The following is a 12,592-nucleotide window of genomic DNA, read 5'->3' on the forward strand; positions in this document are numbered from 1 at the left end:
CAGTGCTAAGTGTAAGTCTAGGAAAGACTATAGTGGTCTATTTTTTTCTAGCCATTTTAGCACCCGTTCAAGGTCAGCTTGTATGTGTACTCAAGCTGATGAAACTAAGAAGGATCCAAAGGTTGAGGTTTGCCTCTCATTAGCCAGAAAATCCACTGACATCTTCCTTTTTACAAGACTTGGAAACTGAAAGGAACTTGACTTTCATTCAGTAATTGTTGGTTGTGCCATTGCTGTTATACTGGTTATCACTGTCATGGGGAAAATGAATGTATCAGAATTATTCCATCCTTGTCTCTGTCTCTGATTAGGCCTAGAAATGCCATCTACCCTGCCACTCTCTATACTTGGTGAAGAGAAAACTAAGACACAGGAAGGGAGAGGAAAAAGGATTAGCTAAGAGTAATGGCCTGGATTGTTCTATATGCAAAGTGAGAGTGCAGAATTAGAGCTTCCCAACTTTTCTCTGCTGTTTGCTTATTCGATCACCCTGTATATGTAGTTTGTATGAGGAGCTTAGTCATCTTACATAATTTAAAGGGGTCCAGATGCCTTAAATTATATGAATAGTTATTCATTTCCCTATGATAAACATTGTCATTTCCCAGAGGTCTTTAAAATGCAAACATCCTATGTGTACCATAAATCTCTAACGTTTTTTTAAAGCTAAGTTCCTTTAGAAAAAAAGAAAGAGGCCGGGCGTGGTGGCTCACGCTTGTAATCCCAGCACTTTGGGAGGCCGAGGCGGGCGGATCACGAGGTCAGGAGATCGAGACCACAGTGAAACCCCGTCTCTACTAAAAAATACAAAAAAAATTAGCCGGGCATGGTGGCGGGCGCCCGTAGTCCCAGCTACTTGGAGAGGCTGAGGCAGGAGAATGGCATGAACCCGGGAGGCGGAGCTTGCAGTGAGCCGAGATTGCGCCACTGCACTCCAGCCTGGGCGACAGAGCGAGACTCCGTCTCAAAAAAAAAAAAAAATAAATAAATAAATAAAAAAATAAAAAAATAAAATAAAAAAAGAAAGAAAGAAATATCTGGAAAACAATTTAAAGTTGGAGATCAAATGGAAGAAAGGTAGTAGTGAAGTGGGGACAGAAAAGGATGCTGAGAGGGTGGTGGTGAGGCAGGGACAGAGAAGATACCCTCCACTGACTTTATAGTTTCACCTCTGGACTGCCCCCTGGAAGTAAGGAGTCAGTGGATTCCATTGGGAGCCAAATCTGCCACATACAGATCAAAAAATCTCTGTACCTGTGGCAATTGTGGCTTCTCACAGCATCTGATTGCCCTGTTCTCAGGAGAACGGGAAGAAACAGCCCCGAGTCTACTCTAGGGATATTACTGAGAACACTGCAAATCACACCACCACAACGGAACAGATTTATCCTGGTTTCAGCAAGAGGAATTCTTCTTCTTCTTCAGAGTAGCTCGTTTTTACTTCATGGACACTATGAACCATGAAGCTGAGCACGATTCTCACAGTGGATGCTGTAACGTTCCCTAAATCCCCAGTACCAAGCAGAAGGTCTCAACCACTGCTTACTGTGGCTATTGGCTGCTAATGGCTCTCAGCTGCCCCACTTCTCCCAAGAATGACCCTTGTCTGATGGGAGTGCTTTGTCTAAAAGGTTATGATGCTTCCAAAGGCATCCATAGTCAATGACTCATTTTGGGGTACAAAAGGCCCCCATTCCTTTCAGGATGGAGACTACAATCCTTAACATGGCTACAGGGCCATATGTGATCTCATCTCCATCTACTTCTCTACCTTCATCTCATAACCCTCTGACCCCCACCTATACACACGCACACACACACACATGCACGCACATGCACACACAGAGACATGCCACAATGGCTTCATTCCAATATGGAAAGGTGGTAAGTTTGGTTGGGCATGGTGGCTCATGACCGTAATCCTAGCACTTTGGGAGGCAGAGGTGGAAGGATTGCTTGAGGCCAGGAATTCAAGACCAACCTGGCCAACACAGTGAGACCCTGTCTCTATTTTTTTAAATTGAATAAATAAAAGAAAGGCAATAAGTTATTTCCTACCACAGGGCCTTTTTTACATGCTGTTTCCTCCTTCTGCTATGCTTCTCCCTGTACCCTGTTTGCCTATTTACCTTTAGCCCAAAGGACTCTCCCTCCAGGAAGCCTTCCATGATTCCTCAGGTTATAAAAGGGCCCCTTGCTTTTACATTTTAATGGCACGATGTGGCTCTCCTGCCGCTTACTGCACATTTGCAACTTGACATTTACTCCTGGGTTTTTTGTTTTGTTTTTTTTTTCTGAGACAGAGTCTCATTCTGTCACCCAGGCTTGAGTGCAGTGGTGTGATCTTGGCTCACTGCAACCTCCACCTCCTGGGTTCAAGCTATTCTCGTGCCTCAGCCTCCCAAGTAGCTGGGATTACAGGCATGCCCCACCACGCCTGGCTAATTTTTTTGTATTTTAGTAGAGATGGGGTTTCACCATGTTGCCCAGGGTGGTCTAGAACGCCTGAGCTCAGGCAATCCGCCCACCTCAGCATTCCAAAGTGCTGGGATTACAGGTGTGAGTCACCGTGGCTGGCTCTCCTGTTGTTATTTGATTAAGACCTATTCCCTTTTATTAAGCTATGTACTCCACAAAGGCTTTAATTTCTTTCTCACCACCGTACATGTCCCCAAATATATGCCAAAATCGGGCACATGGTAAGCACACAATGAATACTGATTCACTAAGTAAGTAAATCAGGCTGTGGTAACCTCCCTCAGCCAGCTGCATTTATACTGACAGGCAGCACAGTACAATAGTTAACTGAGTATGTGAACTCTGAAACCATGCAGTTCAGGATTAGATCCTGGCTCTGCCATCTCAAGCTGTGAAGTTTGGGGCAAGTTAATTCACATTATTGTGGCTCAGCTTCCTCCTCTGTAAAATGAGGTAATAGTTCTGTATTTCATTGAATCTAGGATGTCTTTGATTACAATACACGCCATGTACTATAAAGAAAAACAATCCTGTTACATTAGAATCCAATGCTTACTCAGACTTTTTCCATACAAAACTACCATCTGTTCCAGCAATAGGACTGGTGAAGCTGCATTTCCTAGAGAAATGCTCCACTGTGCATGCCTCATCTAACTCTCAGCTCCATCTTGGAGACTTTCTTCCATGCCGTTGGCACCCATTCTGCAAGATGATCTGAACAGCAGGTGTCAACAGAAGGTTTCAGACAAGAACCAGGAACATATAAACAACAAGTAACCCAACACATGCCGTATCAGCAATGTTCATAATTCACCTGAACTGCTGAAAATATGAACAGCTCTGGCCAAGTGCAACACCCCCAGTATCTCCATTGGCACTTCCACTCTTCTGACAGTAATAATAAGAGACCATGGCTTGGAAGATGCATCTCAATTTCAGAAAAGTTAAGATATGAAAATTGTCGGTAAATGTATGAACTATGGTAGATCTTAGGTTGTTGTGAGAATTAAGTACATTAAAGTATATAAATTTTATATATTCAAAATTTGGGATCCATGGAGAGTTCCTTTGGGCACAATCTCTTCCTGTGAAATCTTAAGCATACAATAACAAATCATCATTATCTCCAAGCAGATATTACTTCCTCTGCCAGGCAGTCTTCCATCAAGTGTCCTCTCGGCACCTCTAGAAGGACCAAGCCAACTGATATCTCCCCCAAACACTCAGCACAGCTGTCAGAGGAATCTATTCTCTTTTTTTTTTTTTCTGTTTCTTTTTTTTTTTTTTTTTAGACAGTCTCTCTCTATCACCCAGGCTGGAGTGCAGTGGTGCCATCTCAACTCACTGCAACCTCTGCCTCCGGGGTTCAAGCGATTCTCCTGCCTCAGCCTCCCGAGTAGCTGGGACTACAGGTATCACCAGCTAATTCTTGTGTTTTTAGTGGAGAAGAGGTTTCACCATGTTGGCCAGGCTGGTCTCAAACTCCTGACCTCAGGTGATCCAGCCACCTCGACCTCCCAAAGTGCTGAGATTACAAGCATGAGCCACCACCCCTGGCCAGATGAATCTATTCTTTCATTCTGTATAGTAATGGAAACAATTTGGAGCCTGGAGACATTCAGGCTTGTTCAGTTGTGCAGTGGTGAGATTACAACTGCCCACTAGAATATTGGTGGCATCAAGGAAGGAATTTTCACCAGCTTATTCACTGCCATATCCTCAGTGCCCAGAAGTGTGGCTGGCACTTGGTACCAACTGCATAAAGTTGAATGAACGACGGAATAATTTCATAATATTTGGTAGAGTTAATAATGGTGGGCTGAGATAATTCACACTGTAGAGGATATGACTCACAGCTTAGTCAAATGTAAAAAAGACTTTGATCTTTAGTCTCTCCTTTTCCATTGAAGCCTTTAAAATATCCCAGTTTTATGGGACGATCTTAGTGGAAATAAACTTGGTAAGTTGAAATTATATAATTAATTATATACCATGTCAATTATAATTATTTATTGATCCAAGGTTCATCATGGATCACCTGGCAACAGTGAAAGAAACAAAAAAAGTAGCAGGTGTTTGGACTTAGTTCATGCTTGTTCATTCATTAGATGAGGATTCCCGCCCCCCTGGAAATCCTAAGCGGTTTTATTTGGCTCAGAAATTGAAAGCTGCAATCCAAGGGCTTCAGACACCTCTGTTTCTCTTTCTGGCTTCTGGCCCGGAAGATATTTTATTGTTAAGCTGCTTTTCCATATATCTAATCCTATTTATTAGAAGTTGATTTTATATTTTAAGTTTCAGTCTTCTGATGATGCAGTTTTACGCAATGGATAAAAAACGCACAGACTGAAGTCAGGCTCTCACAGCTTGAATCGCAGCTCCATAATTTACTAGCTGTGTGACATTGAGCACATTACTTAACCTTTCTGTGCTTTAGTTTCAGAATCTGTAAAATAGGAATAAGTATGGTACTTACATTACTAGATTGTAATGAGAATTAAACAAATAAGCAATGCCTTCAACACACTAAGTGTCACATAACTGGTAAATAAATAAATAAACAAAATACACTTTGGCTCCCAAAAAGCTTTTGTTAACAATTGATTATATGATAGTTTAGGCATGTGATAGAGGTTACTATAAACAGGTTTATATCAGACTTGTATTTGCACGTCTAGTGAAAACATAAATGTAGCTCCTACATGAAGGCTTGATTTTTTTTCACAGATTGTTCTGGTGGAGTATGGGCTAAGGTCTTTGGTCGCATATGACAGAAACTCACACTGGCTACCTTAAGCAAAGCCATTAGAGGGGCTGGCTAGAATCAAGCCACACAGAAAGAACAGGAATCAGGTATTTCCATTTCTGGGGATTTCAAGAACAGGGATCCATGGAGAGTTCCTTTGGGAATAATCCCAAGAAGATTTTCCCTCTTGCACCACTCCCCTGGAGATCTAAAATCTGGGACAAATCACATGCCCACCTTCAGGGCTAATGGTTGAGAGCAGATGTGGGACCTGGGTGGCTGATCCCAACAGGATTGCAGGGCATGAAGGAGAGGGTTATACAAAGGAAAAGCAAAATGCTATTCTCAAAGAAGTGGGGCAAGTTGCTAGGCAGGCCAAAGTAGCAGCTGTCCACCATATGAAGAAAAATGGAGGGAGGGCAGTGTTCTCTAAAATCCTGTTTATGTTTGCACTGTAGGCCTTTCCAAAAATTTAAATATGTTTCACTCCTCAGAGGGTACTCCCTGAGAGGCTGTCTCATGCTCCTCATCCTCCAGGCATTCATGCAAAAAGAGCAAGAATCTGGCAATCATCATAAATTGCTTTCTCTGGCCTAATGAAGCAGATTTCCAGTTGTTTGAGTTGCATTAATTTAAATACTAATCTTTGAAATACAGTTTCATAATATCAATAATTTCTAGTTCAACCAAAACAACATTATGCTAAACTTTCAGAATTCAGAAAATGATAAGGTTACAAAAGCACTTCACATATTCATGAATCTTCTTTTTAGTTGGGTTGGTTTTGGCTGTAAGTACCAGAACACCCAACTTGAAGTTGCTTAAGCCAAATAAAAATGAATCTGTGCACATAACTGGATATCCAGATGGAGAACAGGCTTCAGGGAACTTAATCCAGTGGTCCCAGCTCCACACCTGAGCAACTACCAGGATGCTTTCTGCCTTTGTTTTCTCTCTGCGTCCTTCATCTCTGGCTGGAAGCAGGATGGCTACAAAATTTCTAGACCTCGCCACTATACACAACAATATCTGGAGGAAGATAAGATCATTTCTTTTCTTATTACTATTATAAATAGAAATGGGGGTCTCACCATGTTGCCCAGGCTGGTCTCTTAAGTCCTGGGCTCAAGCCATCTGCCCACCTCGGCTTCCCAAAGTTTTGAAGTTCCAGGCGTGAGCCACCGCACCTGGTCAAGATCGTTTCTTTATTCAGGTATCGGGAATAAGGTAACTTTCCCTGAAATCCTCCAGCAAACCTTCCTCTCATCTCATTGGCCCAGACTGGGTCATGTGCTCAGTCTTAAAATAACCCAGTGGCCAAGGCAGTGCCATCTGCTAAGTGGCTTGATGAAATTTTATTTTTTCTTTTCCTTTTCTTTTACTTTTGAGACAGAGTCTCGCTCTGTTGCCTAGGCTGGAGTGCAGTGGCATGATCCGTGCTCACTGCAACCTCTGCCTCCCAGGTTCAAGCGATTCTCCTGCCTCACCCTCCTGAGTAGCTGGGACTACAGGCGTTTATTACCACCACCACACCTGGCTAATTTTTGTATGTTTAGTAGAGACAGGGTTTCACCATGTTGCCTAGGCTTGTCTCGAACTCCTGATTTCAGGCGATCTGCCGATCTTGGCCTCCCAAAGTGCTGGGATTACAGGCATGAGCCACCGCTCCCGGCCTTGTTAACTGGCTTAGATGTGGGTTCTTGAACCAGTCACTGGCAAACACACACACACACACACACACACACACACACACACGCACACACACTAATCATGCCTGGCCCCCACTCACAGGCCACTAGACAGTAAAAAAGAGGAGGGATATATGTTAAAGAGAAAATAGGATAGGCATTTGTCTTCCCCACCAGCACTCCAATATCTGGACCTCACTACTGCCCACCCCCATGTTTGAGAAATTTAAGATTCAGTAGAAGACAGGGGCCACTTCCCACCAACAATGCTGAAGACACCATGAGCTTTCTGTTCCCTCGAATCAGGGGCTTGTAGCAGAGGCTACACCGATCACACATACCTGATTCAGGTTCTTTTCAGAACCCATGATGCAAAGAGCCAGGAACCACCTGGAAAATCCATTTGAGTGGCAGGTGGCACCTAGTTTACAGGGACAGCCGTGGTAGTAGCAATGGGACATCCAGTACAGGGCTGCCAGATTTAACACGAAAATACAAGAGGTCCAGATAAATCTGAATTTCAGATAAACAACTTTTTCTTTTTTTTTTTTTTTTTTTTGAGACGGAGTCTCGCTCTGTTGCCCAGGCTGGAGTGCAGTAGCACCATACCAGCTCACTGCAATCTCCACCCCCCAGGTTCAAGCGATTCTCCTGCCTCAGCCTCCCAAGTAGCTGAGATTATAGGGACCCACCACCATGCCCAGCTATAGAGACAGGGTTTCACCATGTTGGCCAGGCTGTTGTCAAACTCCCAAGCTCAAGCAATTCACCCACCTCGGCCTCCCAAAGTGCCAAGAAATCCACCCACCTAGGCCTCCCAAAGTGCTAGGATTACAGGTGTGAGCCACCATGTCCAGCCTAAGAACAAATATTTTTAGTATAATTTTTTTAGTATGAGTATGCCTGATATATTGCACGGAACATATTTATGTTCAAAAATACATCATTTATTTAAAATTCCAGTATAACTAGGTACCTTGTATTTTGTCTGACAACCCTTATCCAACGGCATCCAGTTTCTGGTGGCAGCAGAGTGTTGAGTGGTGAAGGCAGGAGAGCCCTCATCAGACTGGGTTTATCAGGCATCTTCCAGGCTGCTAAATACCTTCCTGTCTTCTGCTTGGTTTCTAAGCCTACTTCTGCATCATTACCAGAAATTCTGTGAGAATAAATCATACAACGTAAGCTTCAGTTGTCTGCAACTATAAACCCTGGTCATACAAACCTCAACATCCCCTACAAAAATGTGAACCTGTCTTCTAGCAGTGAGATCTGTATAAAACACAAAGTAGGGGCCGGGCGCGGTGGCTCACGCTTGTAATCCCAGCACTTTGGGAGGCCGAGGCGGGCGGATCATGAGGTCAGGAGATCGAGACCATGGTGAAACCCCGTCTCCACTAAAAAATACAAAAAATTAGCCGGGCGCGGTGGCGGGCGCCTGTAGTCCCAGCTACTCGGAGGCTGAGGCAGGAGAATGGCGTGAACCCGGGAGGCGGAGCTTGCAGTGAGCCGAGATTGTGCCACTGCACTCCAGCCCGGGCGACAGAGCGAGACTCTGTTTCAAAAAAAAAAAAAAAAAAAAACACAAAGTAGGAGAAATTTTTGTTTTAAAGCATGAGTAGCATGGTGCAGCCTTCTAAAGTCTGGGCCTCAGGAGAACAGGGTTGTTTGCAAGTTTCTGCTTTGTCAGTGGTTAAAGGAAATTCATGCAATGTTTCCTGCTTCAACTAAGCTAAATGTAAAATGAAAACAATTCTGAAACACTAGATGACTTGAAAATCAAGGATTGTAAAATTCTGGAATAGACAAAACCTTTCCCTTACTAGGACTGTTCCTTTTCCTTTAGCTCTCTCAACTAATACAACTAAATTCTTCTAATAAATAATAATCTCATCATTATTAAATTTAAGACTATGAATACATTGAAAACCTGTAGTGTGAAAAGCATTGTTTATATTTTTGGCTCCTAAATCATATTGCCTTCCTATTAGCTTGTCTTACTGCCCCAGAATAATGTTATCTTTCTGGTTTTTAATTCCCTTCGGATCGAGGGATGATGCTAATTTACCAGTTGTCATGGAATGGTGTGATTAAGCAATTTAATTAACGAATGGCTGGCAGACTGGAAATACCGTCCTTCTGTCTTCTCTAGATCATGAAGGACGCATGTTGGTTCTTGATCATGAAATTAGCCACCTAGCACGCATGCCAGGGAGTGGTAGGTCTCTTGAGGTAGTGGCTTATTAAGTGAGATTAAAGGTTGTTTGCTGAGGTTGAGTGGTACTTCTAAGGTGGACACAGCCTCTCTAGACTCTTCCAGCTTCATCTCCTCACAGCTAGAGCTGCTGACATGGCTCTAGAAGCCAAATCTGAGGCAAAGATTCTCCCAATTGAGAACTTCAAATATGAACAGGCTGCTAAAGTATATACGGGTGGAGGGTTGTTTTTCCACCCAGCATCCATCTTTCTTTTCTCACACAGCTTGATTTTCTTACACAAAAGTATTGCTCCCAAACTATGGGAAAGTTTAAAGGAACAGTAAAACTAAAGCCTGCCTTTTCAGGTTTCTCTGAAGCCTCTTTATGCAGGATGCTACAGAATCTTTGATGCTTCAGAATTGCCTCTTGCCTAGTCAAAGTGGAGGAGCAAGTGACCAAGGTCTGGTACAACATGTGGCCATAGTGACATATGTCACCAGTAACACAGTGACTGATCCACTCAATTAGAGTCCATGGGACACAAATAAAACTTGCGCTGGGACTTCTGGGAAAAAAACAAAAAAATTTTTTGCTCTTTTTTCCACTGGATTTGAAGTGATAGAAAGTTAGGTTTGGAACTACAGCAACCAAACTGCTACCACAATGAAGAAGCTTGGCTGAAAACAAGACACATCAGAGAATGTACAACAAAAAGACAAAAGAAAGACTAGGTCTTGGTAACACGACCTACTTCATCAAGCCATCACTGAAGCCAGACAGTAATCCCCTTTTTAAAATCCCCTTTTCTAGGTCAGTTTGGTTTCTGGTCTTGGAAAAGAGAGTTCTAACTGATACCACTGGCTTTCCCCCACATGTTAAGAATGAGGCTGTCCAGAATGAATAGGCACAGCCAGGCTCAGGGCTAAGGCCTTAGACTTCTGGATGACGATTAGGCTGTCTTATTTAGGATCTCCTGCTAAGGTAGCATATAATTTCAGGCAATCACTTCACATGAGTGTCTCCGTCTCCTTCCCTGTGAAAGGAAGTACTCCTACTTGCCCTAGAGACTCGCGTGGTCATAGTGGGGAGAGCAATGTGCACGGAGCAGGTAGGGAAAAGCACTCGGTACAACAGGATTCTGTTCTAAGGTAGTATTCTTGTATTTGCTTCCCAAGCAGCCTGGGAAGCTTTACCAAAAGGAGTAGCTTCATTGTTTTTGTTTTTCCTAAAGGGCATGATTTGTTCCAAAATCAGAGCATTTACAAGACAAATCACCTTTGAATTCATTCACCTTGAAGTTCATTTTTTGCTTCATATATTTTTGTGGTCAAATCATGTTTTCCACTAAGAGCTCATAGTTTGTTTTGAAGGAGGAATGGCTAAAAGCTAAATATAACTGTTTGAGTTCTATGAATAATTTAGATACTAATGTTCAACAAGTGTTATTTCACAAAACCACACCCTCAATTTAGGATTAAATTGACTTGCTGGTTTGTTTATTTTTCCTGGGAGGGAGGGGCAGTGCTAGATTATGTTTTGGTTAATCATATTTCTCCAGAGAAGCTGACAATTTCAAAATGTGTTTCTTGAAAAAATGACTAAATGTGAATAACACTACTTTTGTAAATTACAAAAGTGATAAATATCCTATAATTTGCAAAGGTGATACTGAAGGAGAGAAAAATCTTGGTGTCTTCACAATTGTTTAAGAATTGTGTTAACAAGGCCAGGCGCAGTGGCTCATGCCTGTAATCCCAGCACTTTGAGAGGCTGAGGCAGGTGGATCACTTGAGGTCAGGAGTTCAAGACCAGCCTGGCCAACATGGCAAAACCCCATCTCTACCAAAAATATAAAAATTAGCCCAGCGTGGTGGTGCAGTGGTGCACGCCTGTAATCCCAGCTACTTGGGAGGCTGAGGTGGGAGAATCACTTGAACTTGGGAGGTGGAGGTTGCAGTGAGCTGTGATCATGCCACTGCACTCCAGCTTGGGTGACAGAGCGAGACTCTGTCTTAAAAAGAATAAAAAAACAATTGTGTTAACAACATGCCTGGTACCATAAAACAACCCTTTTTATTATTACACAAAGTAGTAGTTTGTGAAATCAAAAAACAAACAAACAGAAAAAGGCCTGAAGTAAATAGAGATGAAACTCTATTCCTCAGTCCTTGTATTTCTTTTTTCTTTTTTTTTTTTTTTTCTTTTTTTTTGAGACGGGGTCTTGCTCTTTCTCCCAGGCCAGAGTGCAGTGGCGCGATCTCGGCTCATTGCAGGCTCCGCCCCCTGGGGTTCACGCCATTCTCCTGCCTCAGCCTCCTGCGTAGCTGGGACTCCAGGCACCCACCACCTCGCCTGGCTAATTTTTTTGTATTTTTAGTAGAGACGGGGTTTCACCGTGTTAGCCAGGATGGTCTCGATATCTTGACCTCGTGATCCGCCAGCCTCGGCCTCCCAAAGTGCTGGGATTACAGGCGTGAGCCACCGCGCTCAGCCTAGTCCTTCTATTTCTACAAGAAAATGTTGGCTCCCAAGAAGGTCTGATTATAGCCGCACATCTAAACTTGTTCTCCAACCCAGTGATTTTAAGAATAAAGCTGATATTTTTATCTCTGTCAGTCTGACTCCTGTGTTTTCTTCCTAGTTGATTCCAAACTCATGAAAGGAGACGGGTGTGATCACTTACCTCTCCTAAAGCCCCCAAGAGGGAAATTGCTTAGAGAGATGACCTGAGGGAAGCCTGGTGTGCCTGGAGATAGAGTGAGTGCAGGTGGAAAGCAGAATGAGGTGAGTTCATGGGATAGATGGAGACCAGATCATACATGGTCTTGTGGCCATGGTATTAGTTTTATTCAGAGCCAATGAAAAAAACATTGAAAGGTTTCAAGCAGAGGAGTGACATATGAAGATTTTCATAGAGTTGTGTAAAGAAAGGCTTATAGGGTATCAAACATAGTAGAAGGGAGATGAGTTACGAGAGTATGGCTGTGGTCCAGGCAAGAGATGAGGTAATCTTGTTAAAGCCCAATAGGTTCTTCTTGCCCACTGCATAGATAAAGCCAATACACTGAGATAGCAGAGAAAGAGTTTAATTATCGCAAGACAGCTGAGCAGGAGGACAGGCGAGGTTTCCCAAATCTGCCTCCCTGAGAGCTCAGAGGCTAGGGTTTTTAAGGCTAGATTGGTGGGTAGAGGGTTAGGAAATGAGAAATGCTGGTTGGCTGGGGCAGGAATGAAATCACAGGCACTGAGTTCATTCCTGGGTGAGGGTGACCAGACAGGTGGTATCATTTGTTCCATCAGAATGCAAAGTCTGAAAAATATCTCCAACACCAGTCTTGGGTTTTACAACTGTGATGTTATCTCGAGGGGCAAGTAGGGAAGTTATAAATCTTTTGAACACCAGCTACATGACTCCTTTGCAGTAAGCACATTAGGAAACCATGCCTAGTTATCATTTAACTATGCATAGGTGTTACAGAATT

At 43.1% G+C, this 12,592-nt stretch overlaps 1 long non-coding RNA gene across 1 annotated transcript in view; it reads right to left on the reverse strand.

Moving 5' to 3' along the window:
• LOC129479042 (uncharacterized) overlaps window positions 1-12,592 on the reverse strand; it is a 146,376-nt gene that overhangs the window by 119,649 nt on the left and 14,135 nt on the right. The window contains exons 4-5 of the long non-coding RNA XR_010119999.1: window positions 7,889-8,071; window positions 7,254-7,384 (exon numbers count right to left, since the gene is read on the reverse strand). This is a non-coding gene — a long non-coding RNA (uncharacterized lncRNA). The remainder of the gene's footprint in view (window positions 1-7,253; window positions 7,385-7,888; window positions 8,072-12,592) is intronic.

Source organism: Symphalangus syndactylus, chromosome 3, assembly GCF_028878055.3.
Source record: "Symphalangus syndactylus isolate Jambi chromosome 3, NHGRI_mSymSyn1-v2.1_pri, whole genome shotgun sequence".
Classification (NCBI taxonomy): Eukaryota; Metazoa; Chordata; class Mammalia; order Primates; family Hylobatidae; genus Symphalangus; species Symphalangus syndactylus.